General features: G+C 40.1%; 1 protein-coding gene across 2 annotated transcripts in view; it reads left to right on the forward strand.

Annotated features, from left to right (window-relative positions):
* Window positions 1-19,634, forward strand: part of casp7.L (caspase 7 L homeolog) — a 39,912-nt gene that overhangs the window by 15,483 nt on the left and 4,795 nt on the right.

Raw genomic sequence — 19,634 nt, forward strand, 5'->3', positions numbered from 1 at the left:
CGCCTGGTCTGAGGTGGCGAAGGAAGTCTGGCGTAAAAGGTAGCGTTCAGAAAAATTTGCGTAGTTACATCCGTTGCGCAAATTTGCCAGGCGTAAGGGTGCGAAGTAACACTAGTGAATTTACGCCAGCGTCCGTTAGTGAATCGGCGAATTAACGAAAATGCACTGGCGAATTCACGCTTGCGTTAGGCGCTACGTCGTTTAGTCTATGTCCAAAATCCCTGGAAATTTAGCAATTGCCCAGCTCACCCTCCCCCCCCCCCAGGGAAAGAAAGACAGAAGAGGCCAAAGAAGTAATAATAATAATAATAATATAGTGAATAAAGTACCCCCTCTTGTAAAATATAAGGATATTATAAGTTACCGAGGAGTTTCATGACCATATAAAAGTACGAGGCCGAAGGCCGATAGTTTTTATACAGGTCATGGAACTCCGAGTTATATTTTGCAACTGGGGGTACTTTATTTATTATAATACACAAGTTTCAGTGAGTCATGTGACAGAAATGACATCAGAACTCACCGTTTATAACTGATGACATCAGAACTCACCGTTTATAAGGATATAATTTACAGGATATTTATGGCTTTTGTGTATTATATTATTATATGCACACACAGGCTGCAATTACAAATGGAACAATGGAATCTTATAAAGGAGTGAAACTGCTACCAGTCAAAAGCCCCCTAATAAAATCTGTAGGAAACAAATGGCAACTAATAAATGAATCATCGTGACTAATAATAGAAAGAGAAATAACAAATAGCCGGATGTGGCCGTTTCATTGGAAGTGCTGGTTGCCTCATCAGAGCAATCATGGCCGCTCCCAGGCAGTATAAACAATCACAACTTCATTTCAACACTCAGACAGGCAGCTTCATTGATCGTGAACCAAGTTTGGGGGTGCAGTTTGGAGGGGGTATAGTTATGCTGCTAGAGGGAAATTTCCCAGCTCTCTGTCCTTGTACAAGATTTTAGGGTCACATGTATTGAAGAGAGAATTGACTGTATATTTAACTAGAAAGGGCTAGTGCCCCATGGTGAGCTCTGTTTCAGCCCTTGATAAATGCCCCCCTATAGAATGGTGGACACAGGCGAGTTTAAGGGGCTGATCCAGTTTCTGTTGTTATATAACTGTAACTAAATATCACATTCCTTCCTGCTCAATGGCTGCAAATTTCCCCTCCTGGGTGACAACGAAGGTGTTTTCACATTCATTGTGCCAAAAAGGTTTGTTCTTAGATCCACTTGACACACTTACTGGTATATTTCACTGGTGTGAGAATGTGGGGCCCTTAGAGTTGGTTGTGTGTTTTCTGTGCATTGGGATTTGTTATTGTATTTTACTCATTAAATGGGTACGGCCATGGCTATGAAATGTCACAATTCTTTCTTTCAGTGTTTATATGTATAGTGATTAGATCACTACAGACCCCCATAGTAGTAGTAGTCGGCAAATAAAAAAACAAACACAGCATTAATATGCCTAATGAGTGCTCTCCTCATTTCTCTTTAATTTGAATTACTTATATCAGGAATTTGGTGACCTGACTGAGGAAAATTGCACTCCAATCTTAAATTGAGTTGGCAGTGGTTTTTTTTGGACATCTTACTACTTGAGACCCTCTATAACCTTCAGGGGTTGGTAATATCTGCTCCCAGCAATATGTCTCAAGCTAAATGGCACTGAAGGGGCACCAGGTGGGGGAGGCCATCACACCCACAACTAATATTCCATCCAAATGGTTCCAGTGCCGTACATAAAATGTTTGGATTTGGCCCAAATCAGTAACTGTACCAGTAGAACAAAGCTACAAGGAAGTGCACAAAAAAAATATAATAGTATAGTCTGTTTAAAAAATTTAAAGTGGCAGCACCAGCAAAAATAGTGCATATGCAATGGAGATCCTCTTCCAGCTGTCAAATGGTGAGTCAACCTACTCCCCTGTACTGATATAGATATCCAAGATAGAGATCCAATAGATATCCTTCTCTAAAAGGAACATTTTATTTTTCACACCAAGGAACACGCAAATGGACGCATAATGCAGCAACGCGTGTTTATAAATCATTCACCACCCTCTAGACCAGGAGAGATCTGTTCCAGCTCCATAACCACGAGGGTCACTATTATGTTGTTTTTTTAAAATGTCAGAGTTCATTATGATTAACCTTGTTCTTGTTGATGTTCCATACATGGTGGGCCACTCTGGTACCTATAGATCTAGTGCTCCAACCTACATAAAGTTTCTTGCAGGGGTAAATAAGGAGGTGCACTGCATCAAGGTAGAACATACTAACAGGTGTCCCATTTCTTTGTTGGAGCAACTATACGTGCCCTTCCAACCTCAAATAGGTTCTGCCTGTAAAATGTGCAAAATTCTTTTGACAATGCTCTTAATCCTGTTGGAGGCGTCATACAATTTTGTATGAAAACTAAAACATGATGGTGGAATTCTGGGTTGTGACTTAACTGTTGGCAAATCCTCCCTCACTGTGGTGGTAGCTAAACTCTTGGCTTCATTAATTCATTGCGTATTGTAATCTTTTTCTAGAAGGAGGAACTTACAATATAGGAACTGACAAGGGCTCCATAAAGAGTAGAATTAGAGGGTCCTGCTCACATGAGCTTACAGTCTAAAGGCACGAAGAACAATGGGCACATACATTTGTTGGAAAAACTGGTCATGATTCTTTATGGTAGAGTTCTGCTTCAGTTCGATTACCTGCAGAATACCCGCAAAGTCGTTGGGTTATGGGTAGAAAGTTTTGGGTACTGAGCTAAGGTGCGGGACTGGTCCCACCCACTCTTGCTAAAGTTGTGACAATTTTTCTCCCTACCCGTCTGATTAGGCTCCTGTGTGAAGGCACTAATGGTTTCATGGGTCAGGGAGAAGGTCTAGTTTGGGGAACATACTAGATGGTGAGTGTGGGTCAGGTTTCAGGTCAGTGGGTCTGGGTCGGACATGAGTCTGCCCCACTAGACCCGTGCAGAACTCTGCTTTATGTCTTGTTGACCTTGGGTAATTTAGGGTGTATCCAATGCACTCCTCTATACAATTGGGTCTTTATGGAGAATAGACATCTGCTCTACTAGATACTCCTGAAATCCCCACTTGAGGGTCAGTAAGGGAGAGATGTGGGGTGAAGACTGGATGGCTTATATACATGGCTATTTACTATATCTGTAACTTTATTGTGAATGAATGGGGTTCGGCCAAAGTTTTGAACTTCAAGAATTATTACATGAAAGGAACAATATGAAAAAATGTCAATGAGGAAATATCGGTGTCACAAACGGCACTAGAGTAGAAAATATATGGGAGGAGTCGGCATTGGACCGTGTCGGAGGCTGAGGAGAGACCCAAACTGCGGGGAATACAGAAGGGACGTTTGTCAAAAGAAAAGTTTATTTTTCTGCAGAACATTTGGGTGAGGCCCTAGGCTCTGGGTCATTGTTACCCTAGAAATTCCTACACTAGAAATCATCTAGAAATTCCGGTTTCCATTAGAACAGAACCAAAAAAAGGGGGTTTTTATTTACTAAATGTGGGAGGTACCTGGGCCGTGCCGCAGTTTTGTCCCTAGAGAACCAATCACAAGATGGAGTGGGTGCTGCTAAGGGTGCCAGGAGCCCTGTGCTTTACAGCTGCCATTGACTGTGGGTTGAGTTCCCCTTTGTTGTCGCCTTTTTACTGACTGAATAGTGAGATTATGGGGAGTGTAACACAATGCCACTACACCCATGTGACTCCCTCCTGCCAAAGACCTGAGCAATTTGTACATGTTTAAAAAAAAATCATGTGACCCCTCCCCCACACACAATTTGCAGGACACTAGTGCTGTGCGGGCTGGCCTGAAGCCTGTGGCACCCACGGGTAGCCGGAGATATCTTCGGGCCGTGGACGGGTTCGGGCTGAGCTTTCGCCTTCATTCACCCAGCCCATGGTCTTCTTTTGCCCCACTTACGCCTCTGTGTGTGCAACTTTTTATATACTTACAGGGGGAGCATGCTGGGTTAGGGTCAGGTGCGGGTGGAGGAGCAGCAGGTTAGGGTTTGGGTGGAGGAGCAGTGGGTTAGGGTTGGATGGTGGAGCAGTGGGTTAGGGTTTGGGTTGAGGAGCAGCAGGTCAGGGTTTGGATGGTGGAGCAGTGGGTAAGGGTTTGGATGGTGGAGCAGTGGGTTAGGGTTTGGGTGGAGGAGCAGTGGGTTAGGGTTTGGGTGGAGGAGCAGCAGGTTAGGGTTTGGATGGTGGAGCAGTGGGTTAGGGTTTGGGTGGAGGAGCAGCGGGTTAGGGTTTGGGTGGAGGAGCAGCAGGTTAGGGTTTGGATGGTGGAGCAGTGGGTTAGGGTCTGGGTGTGGGTGGAGGAGCAGCGGGTTAGGGTGGAGGAGCAGCAGGTTAGGGTTTGGATGGTGGAGGAGTGGGTTAGGGTTTGGGTGGAGGAGCAGCGGGTTAGGGTTTGGGTGGAGGAGCAGCAGGTTAGGGTTTGGATGGTGGAGCAGTGGGTTAGGGTCTGGGTGCGGGTGGAGGAGCAGTGGGTTAGGGTTTGGATGGTGGAGCAGTGGGTTAGGGTTTGGGTGCGGGTGGAGGACACATATGGGACACATTCAAACTCCATCCCTGGCAATTGGTTGTACCACCACCAAGGCAATCTACCCAGGCTTGGCATAGTCATGGGGGTGCAATCATGTGCAGTTTCTTAGGCCTGAGCAGGGGCCAAAGTTGCAAAATTTAGATTGTAAGCCTTGTGGGGCAGGCACTAGTTTCCATATAGAAAAGGGTCTGACTGGCCCCATGTTGAGCTGCACCCCTTCTCCCAGAAGTTACTTAATGAGAACGCAGGTCACGTCTCCTCTTCTCTCCACTTCACATCACACGGGTTCAAGGCAGATTTTGTTTTTCTTTCGCAGAACCAATTCCTGGTTTGGTTACACCGACTCGATTTCAGGTATTTCTGTAACACTTTCCTTTGCGGAGATAAAGGTTAAAGTTCAAAGAAAAAAAAAAACAACTTTCACTGTCATTGAAAGGCAACAGATTCCTTGGTGTTTATATTTGGGGAATTGGAACTATATGGATTTCCAGGTGTAAATGTAGAACATGGTTTGGTATCTGGGGTATCTCCCTCCCGTTCCCCAATCACTAACTGGTTGCTAACATCAATGAGTAAAATCCCATTAGTTCTTATTTACACACAACTTGTTCTTGGGAAATTGATGCCCTTTAATTTGAAGTGCTGTCAGATACAATGTACTCTTAACCCCTGCCAAAAAATAGTATTGCACTCCCAGCAGTGCGCTTCCTAAATGAGCCCCAATAACTTATATACTGTGGAAATTTATTAGCAGTAATACCTCCTGCCACCTGCAGATGGAGCTCTGCTGCTCTTTCATTTGTTACTTGCTGACAATTTCATAGTCAATTCCATCTGTAATAATATCAGTGTGGGGTTTAGCAGTGTCTATATATTATACAGTTACTGTCTGTGTGTATATGATATGGGGAGAGGTGGCTATAATTCTTATATACACTTACGTCTGTGTGTATATGATATTGGGGTGTTATATTTATACAGTTACTGTCGTGTGTATATGATATGGGTGACTCTATATATTATACACTTACTGTTCTGTGTGGTATATTGATTATGGGCACGGTGTCTATATTATATTACAGTTTACGATGTCGTGTGTATATGATATGGGGGGTGTCTATATATTATACCCACTTACCTCTGGTGTAATATGATATGTGTCTATTATATTATACAGTTACTGTCTGTGTATATGCATATGGGCTTAGTGTCTATATATTACTACATACTGTCTGTGTTTATGATGATATGGGGGTTGTCTATAATTATTACCACTTTACTGTCTGTGTGTATATGATAATGGGGAACTCGGGTGTCTATATAGTTATACAGTTACTGTCTGTTGTTATGATAGGGGTGTCTTATATGTATACACTTACTGTCTGTGTGTATATGATGATCGGGGGTGTCTATATATTATACACTTACTGTTCGGTGTATATGATAGGGGTGTGCTATATATTATACACTTACTGTCTGTCGACTATGATGATTGGGGTTGCTATAATTATAGCAGTTACTGTGCTGGTGGTATATGATATGCTTGGTGTCTTATATTATACACTTACTGTCTGTGATGTATATTGAGTTGTATGGGGGTGTCTATTATATTTACGTTACGTCTGTGTTGTAATATGATATGGGAGGTTGCTATATATTAGTACACTTACATGTCTTGTGTATATTGCAGTTGGTGTCATGATCGGTGTCTATTATATTATACATTACTGTCTGGGTGATTATGATCATGGGGGGTGTCTATATATTATACCAGTGACTTCTGTGTTATATGATATGGGGTGTCTATATATTATCACTTTACTTGAGTCTGTGTGTATGATGATATGGGTGCGTTGTCCTATAATATACAGTTACTGTCTCTGGTGTATATGATATGGGGGTGTCTAGCTATATTATACACTTACTGGTCTGTGTGTATATGATATGGGGTGTCTATATAATACAATTACTGTCTGTGTTGTATATGATATGGGCGCGTGATCTATATATTTATACAGTTACTGTCTGTGTGGTATATGATATGGGCGTTCTATTTTATATTATACAGTTATGTCTGGGTATATAATATGGGGTCTAATATTATACACTTACTGTCTGTGCTGTAATGACTATGTGGGGTGTCTATATATTATACAGGACTGTCATGTGTGTATCATGAATATGGTGTCTAGATAGAACACTTACTGTCGTGTGTATCATGATATGGGGGGTGTCTATATATTATACACTTACTGCTCTGTGTTGTATATTGATATGGCGGTGTCCTATATATTATACAGTTACTTGTCTGTGTGTAATGATAGGGCCTCGGGTCTATATATTATACACTTACTGTCGTGGTGTATTGATATGGTGGCGGGTGTCATTATATACTTATACAAACTTAACTGTCTGGCGTGTATATGATATGGAGGTGTCTATAGTATTATTACACTTTACTGTCTGGGGTGTTTATATGATATGGGGTGTCATATATATTATACACTTACTGCGGGTTGTATATGATATGGTCGGTTGTCTAGTATATTATACAGTACTGTTGGGTTGTATATATATGGGCGGTGTCGTTATATATTATACAGTGACTGTCTGTGTTATTGACTTTATGGGCGGGTGTCTATATATTATACACTTACTGTATTGTTGTTTGATATGGGGAGTGACGGTCTATATATTATACACTTCTGCCTGTGGTATTGATTATTGGGTGTGTCTACTATTATACACTTACTGCCTGCTGTGTATATGATATGGGGGGTTGTCTATATATTATACACTTACTGTCTGTGTGTATATGATATGGGGGTGTCTATATATTATACACTTACTGTCTGTGTGTATATGATTGGGGGTGTCTATATATTATACACTTACTGTCTGTGTGTATATGATATGGGGGGTGTATATATATACACTTACTGTCTGTGTTGTATATGATATGGGTGTGTCTATATATTATACACTTACTGTCTGTGTGTATATGATATGGGGTGTCTATATATTATACACGTTACTGTCTGGTGTATATGATATGGTGGTGTCTATATATTATACACTTACTGTCTGTGTGTATATGGACTATGGGGGTTCTATATATTATACACTTACTGTCTGTGGTGTATATGATATGGGGGTGTCCTATATATTATACACTTACTGTCTGTGTGTAATATGATATGGGGTGTCTATATATTATACAGTTACTGTCTGTGTGTATATGATATGGGAGGTGTCTATATATTATACACTTACTGTCTGTGTGTATATGATATGGGGGGTGTCTAGTATTTATACAGTGACTTGTCATGGGTTATCATTCGATTTGGGGTGTATATATTATACACTTACTTTCTGTGTGTATATGATTGATTGAGGTGGGTGTGTCTATATATTATACACTTACTGTCTGTGTGTATATGATATGGGATGCTTAAAGAACATTACTCTGTGTTATTATGATATCGGGGTTTCAATATCGTTTGTATATATGGGGTGTCTATATATAACAACGTCATAAATGGTGGCGGGCCACGAGGGCTGTTCATTATATATACCAAGTGACTGTGTTGATATGATATGGGACGGTGTCTATATATCTATACAGTGACTGTCTGTTGAATATGATATGGGGTGTCTATATATTATACAGTTACTGTCTGTGTGTATATGATATGGGCGGTTCTATATACTACAGTTACTGTTCTGTGTGTATAATGATGATGGGTGTGTCCTACTTATATCTTACCAGTGACTGTCTGTGTGTATATGGATATGGGAGGTGCGATATAATATAACCTTACTTCTGTTGTGTAGTATGTATCGGGGCTGTCTATATATTATAACAGTTCACTGTCTGTGCTGTATTATGATAATGGGGTGACATATATATTATACAGTGACTGCTAGTGTGTATATGATATGGGCGGTTCATTATTATACATACTGTTCTGTGTGTATATGATATGGGGCGTGCTATTATATTGTACAGTTTACTGTCTGTGTGTTATATATATGGGTCGGTGTTCGTATTAATTATACAGTGACTGTCTGTGTGTATATTTGATTATGCGGCTGTGTCTATTATATCTATACGTTACTGTCTGTTATATGATATGGGGTGTTCTATATTATACACTTACTGTTCTGGTGTGTATATGAATATGGGGTGTCTATAATATTATACAGTGACTGTGTGTATATGATATGGGTGTCCTATAATATATTACAGTGACTGTCTGTGTGTTAATGATACTGCGTGTCTATATATTATAACACTTACTGTCTGTGTGTATATGATATGGTGGGTCCTATATCATACAGTGTACTGTGTGTATATGATATGGGTCGTCATATATATTATACAGTGGACTGTCATGCGTGTATATGTCATGGTGGTGTCTATATATTATACAGTTACTAGTTGCTGTGTGTAGTATTATATGGGCGTGTCAATTATTATACTAGTGCACTGTCTGGTGTGTATATATTGACTATGGGCCGGTGTCTTTATATCTTACCAGTTACTGTCTGGTAGGTATATGATCTGGGGGGCTGTCTATTATATATACATTACTGTCCTTGTGATGTATATTTGATTATGGGGTGATTCTATATATTATACAGTGACTGTCCTGCTGTGTATACTGAGTATGGGGTGTCATATATATTTATACAGTTTACTTGTGGTATATGATATGGGGGTGTTGTGTATATATATACAGTTACTGTCTGTTGTATAATTGATATGGGGTTGTCCATATATTATACAGTACTGTCTGTGTGTATATGATAATGGGTGGGTGTCTATATATTATACACTTACTGTCTGTGGTCATGTATATTGATATGGGGTGTCTATATATTATACACTTGACTGTTCTGGTGTATATGATATGGGACGGTGTCTATTATTTATTATACACTTACTAGTTCTGTTGTATATGAATGGAGGTTTTTATATTTACATTCTTACTGTCTTTTTTATGGTTGTCTTATATTATACATCTTAACTGTCTTGGTATATGATATGGCGGGTTATATATTATACACTTACTGCCGTGGTATGACTATGATATGGGGGTGTCTTATATTATACACTTACTTCGTGTGTATATGATATGGGGTGTCTACTTTATTATTATCAGTTACTGGTCTGTGTGTATATTGATATGGAGGTGCTGTCTATATATTATACAGTTACTGTCTGTGTGTATAGTGATATGGGGCTTGTGTCGTATATATTATACAGTTACTGTCTGTGTGTATATGATCATGGGCGGGTGTCTATATATTATACACTACTGGTCGTGTGTATATGATATGGGGTGTTCTATATATTATACACTACTGTCTGTGTGTATATGATGATGGGGTCGTATATATTATACACTTCTGATCTGTGTGTTATATGATATGGGGCGGTGTCTATATATTATACACGTTACTGTTCTGGCTGTATAGTATGATGTTACGGTATGTCTACTTACTATTATTACACTTACTGTCTTGTGTTATATGATATGAGCTCGCCCGGTCGTCTATATATGTATACACTTACTGCCTGTGTGTATATGATATGGGGTCTGTCTATATATACTACCACTTTACTGTCTGTCTGTGTAGTATGATATGGGTGTGTCTATATATTATACAGTTACTGTCTGTGTGTATATGATATGGGCTGTCTATATATTATTTACACTTACTTGTCTGTGTGTATATGATATTGGGGGTCTATATATTATGTAAAAAACCAAGTTTTAAATTGGTTCTTGTGTGTATATTATATGGGTTCTATATATTTACACTTACTGTCTGTGTGTATATGATATGGGAGGTGTCTATATATTATACTCACTACTGTCTGTTGTATAGTGGATATGGGGGTTGTCTATATGATATAAACTTACTGTCTGTGTAGGTATATGACTACTGGCGTGTCTATATATTATACACTCTACGTCTGTCGTGTATATGATATGGGGTGTCTACTATATTATAGCACTTACTGTCTGTGTGTATTATGATATGGGGTGTCTTATATATTATACACTACTGCCTGTGTGTATATGATATATGTCTATTATATTTACACTTTACTGCCTGTGTGCGTATGATATGGTGGTGTCTATATATTATACAGTTACTGTCTGTGTTGTATATGATATGGCGTGTCATATATTATACACTTACTGTCTGTCTGTATTATGATAGGGGTGTCTATATATTATACAGTACTGTCTGTCTGTGTATATGATATGGGTGGTGTCTATATATTATACAGTTACTGTCTGGTGTGTAGTATGATATGGGGGTGTCATGATATATTATACAGTTACTGTCTGTGTGTATATGATATGGGGGTGTCTATATATTATACACTTACTGTCTGTGTGTATATGATATGGGGGTGACAGTGCAGGTGAGTTCATATAATACAAAGTGACAAAGTGCAGGGATGTAGTTCCCGTGTGATTGTGGGTCAGTAGAGGGGGTGAGGGAGGTACATGATCTCAGCAGGACACAGAGTGGGGGGCAGTGAATAGACTTATGGAAAGGTCGAGGTTGTGCTGAGTCAGGAAAGTTGTGGGCGGCTAAATGTTACTCGTCTCTGATTTGGCAGCAGCTTTGGAGATGGTGGGGAATCGTCAGTCCCAGAAAGAAGGAGTAACTTAGCTGGCGGGTGATACTCTCAGATGTGGGGTCGGACGGTGTCTCAGGTACCCACTGCCCATGAACCCCACATCTCACCCCCTGTACCCAAATTTGCTTCTATCCAGATCATTGGGTTCCCAGGTTCCCCCATGTCACAGAACCAGGTTCTATTGTTTTTTCTATAATTTTATAGAATTAATTATAATTTACAAACGTTTGTTTTCTAATTACTAAACATTCCCAATCTGGATCCATTCCCTGAAATAAATGAGTTTGTTTAAACAAATTGTGCCTCAAACTCATCTGATCAGAAAAGCTTCAATGAGTGGAGTGTGGCTGAATATTGTTACTCTCTGTTACTCTCTGTTACTATTGACACTTCAGGGAAATAAACATTTCCAGAGAAAGTTCCACAATTACTGGGTTGGAAGTGGAAATTGCAGTGATAGAGAATAATCAGACATTTGGTCTCTTTCACCCATTCTGGGAGACTTTGTGATGCGTTTCCTGTTAACTGTTACATTTCCAGATCAATCAGATTCTTCAGATTCTCATAGAAAATATTTCTCAGCAGCGACAGAATCGGGGATTCTTTATCATTTGGCTGCATGTGCTTTCTCCTGAAATTACTCGATAAAACGTTTATTTTCCTTTATCTCTGGAGCCTGTCTGGCTGTTGGCTTCATCTTTTATATTAGGCATCTTTTAATTACTACTGACTTTTGTTGCAGGTGATAGGGACCTTTGGGGACCTCAGATTGTAAGCTCACTGGGGTAGGGACTGAGGTGAATGTGATCTGTACCTTTAGATTGTAAGTTTACTGGGTTGTGACTAATGGGAATGTGATAGGGACCTTAGATTGTAAGCTCACTGGGGTAGGGACTGATGGGAATGTTATAGGGACCTTAGATTGTAAGCTCACTGGGGCAGGGACTGAGGTGAATGTGATCTGTACCTTTAGATTGTAAATTTACTGGGTTGGGACTAATGGGAATGTGATAGGGACCTTAGATTTTAAGATCACTGGGGCAGAGATTAATGGGAAATTTATAGGGACCTTAGATTGTAAACTCACTGGGACATGGACTGATGGGAATGTGATAGGGCACTTAGATTGTAAGCTCACTGGGACAGGGACTGATTGGAATGTGAAAGGGACAATAGATTGTAAGCTCACTGGGACATGGACTGATGGGAATGTGATAGGGACCTTAGATTGTAAGCTCACTGGGACATGGACTGATGGGAATGTGATAGGGAACTTAGATTGTAAACTCACTGGGGTAAGGACTGATGGGAATGTGATAGGACCCATAGATTGTAAGATCACTGGGGCAGGGACTGATGGGAATGTGATAGGGCCCTTAGATTGTAAGCTCACTGGGGCAGGGACTGATAAGAATGTGATAGGGACCTTAGATCCTAAACTCACTGGGGTAAGGACTGATAGGAATGTGATAGGACCCATAGATTGTAAGATCACTGGGGCAGGGACTGATGGGAATGTGATAGGGCCCTTAGATTGTAAGCTCACTGGGGCAGGGACTGATAAGAATGTGATAGGGACCTTAGATTGTTAGCTCACTGGGCAGGGACTGATAAGAATGTGATAGGGACCTTAGATTGTAACTCATTGGGGCAGGGACTGATGGGAAAAACATATAATCCCTGTATATAGAGTGATGTGTAAAATGTTGGTGGTATATAAATAAAGGATAAGAATAATTTATGTTGGTTTGATAATGCATAATACAGACATACACCTGTTCAGCATATAGTCAGTGTATTTATATATATTTATGCCCAAGAGCTAATGTTTTGCATGTTCTGACACATTCCTGCTCTTCAAACATGGAATAAAGCAGCAGAAATAGGATAAAAATAATTTAAAACTGGGGAATTAAACATAAGGGATGGGGCACACTGGGCGATTCGGGGAGATTTAGTCGTCTGGCGACTAATCGGCTCGTCTTTGCGGCGACCAATCTCCCCGAACGCCTTACCTCTGTCTTGCACCAGCTATAATGTAATATCGCCTGCGGCATTGCACACGCGGCGCTTCAGGGACGCAAATCGCCAAATACGCCCCTATCCTTATGTTTCATTTTGCTTCTCAACCCCATATTTTTAATGATAATTAATCTCCCTAATCCTTGTTTTAAATAAAGTCATGCTGTGGGCACATTCACTTTATACAGGGAAATACAGAGTTTGTGCAAAGAGGGATTTTATGTTCCTTTGCCGGTCTCCTGGTTTTACTGCTCTTTTTTTTTTATCTGTTTCTGATTTGTTTTCTTTAGGTTTCAGTATAAAATATGCAAATGTTATTGTCATTGTTTATTTGGATGTTTAATACCCAGTGACTTAGTGCAGCTCATTGTTATAAAGAGAAGGTAATGGAATTCCCCACAGGTTCTTAAATACAGGATTGTGTTTGCTCTGCAAATATTTACCCTTTCAGTCTTCAACCAAAAGTATTTTTCATTCAATTTCCCTTTTGATCCTTGTTATTAACTTACAGCTCTCTGGATTCTTTATATGGTCATCGAACCCCTTAGTGACTTTGAATATCCTTATCATTTACAGTAGGGGGTACATTATCCCTTATAATACATGAGTGATACTCAGAGTTCCCTGAATAACTCAGCCTGCAGCCTTGTGTCTTTATATGGTCACAGAACAACCCCTCAGTGACTTCTAATATCCTTATCATTTACAGTAGGGGGTACATTATCCCTTATAATACATGAGTGATACTCAGAGTTCCCTGTATAACTCAGCCTGCCAGCCTTGTGCCTTTATATGGTCACAGAACAACCCCTCAGTGACTTCTAATATCCTTATCATTTACAGTAGGGGGTACATTATCCCTTATAATACATGAGTGATACTCAGAGTTCCCTGTATAACTCAGCCTGCAGCCTTGTGTCTTTATATGGTCACAGAACAACCCCTCAGTGACTTCTAATATCCTTATCATTTACAGTAGGGGGTACATTATCCCTTATAATACATGAGTGATACTCAGAGTTCCCTGTATAACTCAGCCTGCAGCCTTGTGGCCTTTATATGGTCACAGAACAACCCCTCAGTGACTTCTAATATCCTTATCATTTACAGTAGGGGGTACATTATCCCTTATAATACATGAGTGATACTCAGAGTTCCCTGTATAACTCAGCCTGCAGCCTTGTGTCTTTATATGGTCACAGAATAACACCCTCAGTGACTTCTAATATCCTTATCATTTACAGTAGGGGGTACATTATCCCTTATAATACATGAGTGATACTCAGAGTTCCCTGTATAACTCAGCCTGCAGCCTTGTGCCTTTATATGGTCACAGAACAACCCCTCAGTGACTTCTAATATCCTTATCATTTACAGTAGGGGGTACATTATCCCTTATAATACATGAGTGATACTCAGAGTTCCCTGTATAACTCAGCCTGCAGCCTTGTGTCTTTATATGGTCACAGAACAACCCCTCAGTGACTTCTAATATCCTTATCATTTACAGTAGGGGGGTACATTATCCCTTATAATACATGAGTGATACTCAGAGTTCCCTGTATAACTCAGCCTGCAGCCTTGTGCCTTTATATGGTCACAGAACAACCCCTCAGTGACTTCTAATATCCTTATCATTTACAGTAGGGGGTACATTATCCCTTATAATACATGAGTGATACTCAGAGTTCCCTGTATAACTCAGCCTGCAGCCTTGTGTCTTTATATGGTCACAGAATAACACCCTCAGTGACTTCTAATATCCTTATCATTTACAGTAGGGGGTACATTATCCCTTATAATACATGAGTGATACTCAGAGTTCCCTGTATAACTCAGCCTGCAGCCTTGTGCCTTTATATGGTCACAGAACAACCCCTCAGTGACTTCTAATATCCTTATCATTTACAGTAGGGGGTACATTTTCACAAAGCTGCTGATCCATGAAGCTAGATGTGTCCATAATATGAGAACAGTAGTTGGGATTGCTGGGCCCCCATATGTATATGACCCACTTTACAGCTGCAGAATAAAACTCTCTAATGCAGTGTTGTCCAACTGGGGGCCCACAACCCCCCACACACACACACACAAACACAAACAAACACATCATGAAAGTCTGGCTGCAGTGACTACTTACTTGGTATACGTTTAAAATAGATGAGTACTGAGATGAACTGGTCTCTGCATAGTTTAAACCTTAAATTCAAACAATAAGCTCCTGCATTCTTCACACTTATGACACCTCTTTTTTCACGCCCTTAAAGCCTGTTCTGTTCACATCAAAGACTCCGACTGAAACTGCCCACATTGTTCACCTGTTCAACCTCCTACAAACTGCTGGAGGGACACCAGTATTATATCTCTGTATGTGGCACAATATATTCATTTTAGAGAGGTCCTGGGTTTTCCTGTCTCCTGCTCTGTTCTGCCTGCCCTATTCTCCCTATGTGTGCCATACTCTGCCTGCCCTATGCTTTCTCTGTGTGTGCCATACTCTGCCTGTTCTATGCTCCCTTTGTTCTAAAGTTCTTTTAAAGGAGAAGGAAACCCTGTAGAAAATAAACCAATACCCCCACCCCAAGTAGACCCTCCTCCCCCCAGGCTAACTGCCCCCCGGTGAAATGCCCCATACCTTATACTTACCCCTCGTCACAGATTCTGGCAGCGGACTTCACTGCCAGAATCTTTGCCTCAAAAACCACAAATCCTCAGCCCGTTAGAAATACAGGGTAGAAGAAGAGGAGAACAAGATTGAATTGAGCAGTTCGCTACTACGTGACCACCCCTAAAACCTAATTGTTTTTTCAAAAATTTAGCTTAAAGCGGTTGTATTTTATTAGCGATTTTGGATGCGGGGTGGTCACATAGTAGCAAACTGCTCAATTCAATCTTATTCTCCTCTTCTTCTACCCTGTATTTCTAACGGGCTGAGGATTTGTTGAAATTGAGGCAAAGATAGTCCTTCAACAGCTCAGGGCTTAGATAATTACCAAGACCACAATCCCATTTACCCTGTATCTCTCCTCTTTGTAGTGTCCCAGGGATAGAAAACTATTGGAACAACTCCGCCATTCTTCATTTCAAATTCAGCGCTACTTATTTATGAATTTGAGCAGTTTCGTGATATAATTTATTCTATTTTTCTATTGGTCATGTATTCATTTTAGTAATTACCAACTATATTTAATTATTTTAAACTGAAATCATCACTATTTATTAGCACCGCACTTTAGATTAATTGGTACCACCTACAAGGAATTTTATGAATTCCTATAATTTAATTATTGATTGCCGCTGAATTGGTTTTATTAGTTAATCCAATTGATTGTATTTAATACTGCACTTTAAAAGCACTTTAGAAACAATTCAAGTTTCTCATTACCCATTAAGGTGGGATTATTGCATTACATATTTTTATCCTTTTTGTGGTTAGTAGGAAGGAAGGAAGTAGTAAATTGGCTTTGGGGTGACCAATTTAAGTAATAATGCGATAGAAGCGGGGTATCCTTTTCTCTCTATATTGGTATTAGGTACAGGGTAGGGATAACTGTTTTTTAGATACATATAGAGCAGGGGTCCCCAACCTTTTTTACCCGTGAGTCACATGCAAATGTAAAAAGAGTTGGGGAGCAACACAAGCATGTAAAAGTCCCGTGGGGTGCCAAATAAAGGCTGTGATTGGCTATTTGGTAGCCCCTATGTGGACTGGAAGCCTACAGGAGGCTCTACTTGGCACTATACATAGTCTTTATACAACTGAAACTTGCCTCCAAGCCAGAAATTCAAAAATAATCACCTACTTTGAGGCCACTGGGAGCAACATCCAAGGGGTTGGAGAGCAACATGTTACTCACGAGCTACTGGTTGGGGATCACTGATATACAGGATAGGAATGGTATTTCAGCTTTAGTTGTGTTTGACCCTTAAACTAAATATACATTGTAGAAGGCACTTGGCCTTTCAGGAAAAGCTTTTATTGCTTTGTGTCAGATTTTTGTGACAAATCTTCATTGACACCAATTTTAGAAGAATTTACTAATCTATTCAAATATTTGACAATAATGTTTGTTTTTGCCTCTATTTTTATCCCTGAAACTAATAATAGCTGTAAATGGTTGTTGGGCACATTGCTCTGTGTGTGCCGTTTATTTTAGATCTGCCCTTTGCTCATGAAGGAATGTGAAGCACTTGTTACCCCAGGTAGAGATTTATCTCACGAAACACTTTTTCAGAATTTGCACAGAAACCAGCCTAAATATACCCCGAGCTGAGGTTGCACGGTTTGATGTTTATTTAAAGAGACGGCACACGTATATACAGTTTATATAATGGGATACAAACAGGAGCCACATAAACGTGCAGTTAAAATCAGTGTCCTCGGGGTGAAACAATACACTGGTATCTGAATTAGTTGTAAAAAAATATATATAATTTAAATGGCACTTAACCCTTTTGTATTGACTTACACGGCAGAGAATATTGGTGCTAATTGCGTCCCTGTTCTTAAAGGGATACTGTCATGGGAAAAAAAATGTTTTCCAAAATGAATCAGTTAATAGTGCTGCTCCAGCAGAATTCTGCACTGAAATCCATTTCTCAAAAGAGCAAACAGATTTTTTTATATTCAATTTTGAAATCTGACATGGGGCTAGACATTTTGTCAATTTCCCAGCTGCCCCTGGTCATGTGACTAGTGCCTGCACTTTAGGAGAGAAATGCTTTTTGGCAGGCTGCTGTTTTTCCTTCTCAATGTAACTGAATGTGTCTCAGTGGGACATGGGTTTTTACTATTGAGTGTTGTTCTTAGATCTACCAGGCAGCTGTTATCTTGTGTTAGGGAGCTGCTATCTGGTTACCTTCCCATTGTTCTGTTGTTAGGCTGCTGGGGGGGGGGGAAAGGGAGGGGATGATATCACTCCAAATTGCAGTACAGCAGTAAAGAGAGACTGAAGTTTATCAGAGCACAAGTCACATGACTTGGGACAGCTGGGAAACTGACAATATGTCTGGCCCCATGTCAGATTTCAAAATTAAATGTAAAAAAATCTGTTTGCTCTTTTGAGAAATGGATTTCAGTGCAGAATTCTGCTGGAGCAGCACTATTAACTGGAGACAAAAAGGAACACCAAGAGCCCCAATAGTGTAATATGTTTTAACAAGGAGTAATGGTAGAGTAAACAAGTTAATACTCACAAACCAGGGTTACCGCTAGGCAACCACTGTATAGGCAGATGGGGAAATTATCCTGACCCCACTCAGGAATAAGAAGTCGCTCTCTGTAAAAGAAGAAAGTGGGGATGATACCCCTCCACTCGGGGTGGACTCGATATGGTAGTAAAACAAAACAGAGGCGCCAAAAGGATAAAAATAGCTAAAAGCACTTAAAAACCCAATGGGTAATTCAGAGGAGGTAGTAATAAACTTACCTCCTCCAAGCAGACACCAACAAAAGTGGTAATTTTCAATAGTGCCTGATGAAGCAGGAAATGCCTGCGAAACGCGTTGCAATACAGTTTTGTGAATAAACTACTATTGAAAATTACCACTTTTGTTGGTGTCTGCTTGGAGGAGGTAAGTTTATTACTACCTCCTCTGAATTACCCATTGGGTTTTTAAGTGCTTTTAGCTATTTTTATCCTTTTGGCGCCTCTGTTTTGTTTTACTAGCACTATTAACTGATTCATTTTGAAAAAAAGAATTTTTCCCCCATGACAGTATCCCTATAAATTTAAAGGGCAAGTAACACATTTATTTTGGCCTAACGGCAGGAAATTTCCTTCTAAGCGCCTTTCCAATAAATATTAATTTTCAGTGCTTTGTGTAAATGTAATTGCTGCTGAAAGCAACATCCCTTTCTGGTCGCTCATTCTTACTCTGAAACAATGTAGCATTAGTCAGTTCTGCTCTAGGTGTGTTGGTCAGCTGACTTCTTCTATATTGTTTCAGGAGTCAGAACCAGGAGTGCAGAGAATGCACCTATTTAAATGTAAAAAATACAATAATAACAATAATTTCATTACTGCTCCATTTAATGCTAAGGGGAACCAAACATGAATGTGAGTGACAGACAAGAAGCCTCTGCACTTATAACCCGGGGGCATTTGAGATATTTTATCGTAGTATTTTTGTGAAATGCATCCAAAAACAAAAGTCCTATTTGCAGTCTCAGAGGGGTGGGGTAGTACCACCAGTGTAAACATTACTTGCTCCCCTTGTCTGGGCCAGCAAAGCTCCATGGTCCTGTTCTGCACCCAAGAGGAACTGCTACTAAACCCAAATAGGCGTCTGTTTTAGATTTGCTTCTGGTTCTAGGGGGTTGATTTGGATACCTGTTACTTGCATAAGCCT

The sequence above is a fragment of the Xenopus laevis genome, chromosome 7L (genome assembly GCF_017654675.1).
Source record: "Xenopus laevis strain J_2021 chromosome 7L, Xenopus_laevis_v10.1, whole genome shotgun sequence".
Classification (NCBI taxonomy): domain Eukaryota; kingdom Metazoa; phylum Chordata; class Amphibia; order Anura; family Pipidae; genus Xenopus; species Xenopus laevis.